Source organism: Solanum pennellii, chromosome 12 (genome assembly GCF_001406875.1).
Source record: "Solanum pennellii chromosome 12, SPENNV200".
NCBI lineage: Eukaryota > Viridiplantae > Streptophyta > Magnoliopsida > Solanales > Solanaceae > Solanum > Solanum pennellii.
In genome coordinates, this window is record NC_028648.1 from 62,367,377 (window position 1) to 62,368,647 (window position 1,271).

A 1,271-nucleotide genomic window follows, 5' to 3' on the forward strand; every position below is an offset into this window, starting at 1 on the left:
AGCAACAGAGAAGAAAATAAAACAATTCTCTTTCCCTCAAAATTAACCGCAAAACAAATATGAAGGAACTTGGAGAAGATGAATTTTTGTGCCTTAGTTTTGATAATTTTGAACTTTTATCAGATATGGCTGCAAAAATCTTTGATGAATTTCAGGCGGAAGAGAGTCATAGCGAAGAAGATTTTAAATTCTCTTTAGTCTCTGAGAATTTGGATAAATTAATCTATGACGGCCAGAATAAATTCCAGCAACCAATTTTCCCTCTTTTCAACCGCGGTCTATTGCTAAGCGATTTAAATTTGAAGGATGTTGATAAATCAATTCTGATTCCGTTAAAAAATTATTTCTCGAAAAAATTGAATCAACTTCATCGTGGGGAGCAGAAGAACTGGAGACAATACCTTCCGGAACATACTGTAGGTGGAAGCCGAAAATAAGCCATTACCAGAAAAATGCAATAAGAGTAAATCAGCAGGATCTGTATCGAAGCGATGGCCAAGAATCCGAGATATGTTATGGCGAAGTAATAGTGAAGGACAGGATAAGGAAAATTTTGTATTTATTAAATGAAAAACAAAAAATTAGAGTGAAGTGATGAAGACGGCCAGAAAATTGAAGCAGACGAAACCCAGCGAAGGAGAGAAGGGTCTATCACCGACAGCGACTTCTCAGCAAGCACCGTATTATGCACGAAATAGAGAAGATAAAGAAGGTGATAAGAATAAGAGAAAATCATATTTACCTTATAAGAAAGAGCTCATTGGATTTTTTGCTATTGGTTTGAGTATAAGTTAGCATCCTTTCTACCCACATGCAAATGCTTGTTAGCTTGGATTGTTAGTTTTTTTTGTAGTATATGATTTTGCTTTTTTTTTTTCCAATTCTAAAATTAGAAAGATTTTGAAAACTCCCCACCCTTTATCAAAATGTTGGTTTTGAGATTCATTCTTTTTTTTTTTAAAAAAAAAAGTTAACTATAAATTGGGATATGAAAATTTAAGTATTTCTTAAAATTAGACCTATATATTTAAAAAATGTTATATTGTTCAAATTTATGTGACACATTTTATTTTCTGAAAGTCAAACAATTTATATTTGTAAACTACGCAAAAACAATATAAATCTATTTCTATTTCAAAGATCAAAATGTGTCATATAAAACAGATGGATTATGATAAATTACTCTCTCTTGCTATTTTTACTTGTCATATTTATTTTGTTGTACTAATATTTTAGGGTTAAGTATTGTAACTAATCCTATTATCTTGAGA

General features: G+C 30.9%; 1 pseudogene; it reads left to right on the top strand.

The window, feature by feature from the left end:
• The first annotated feature begins 59 nt into the window (after window positions 1–59).
• On the top strand, window positions 60–795 carry LOC114075343 (annotated as a pseudogene).
• The last annotated feature ends 476 nt before the right edge of the window (window positions 796–1,271 follow it).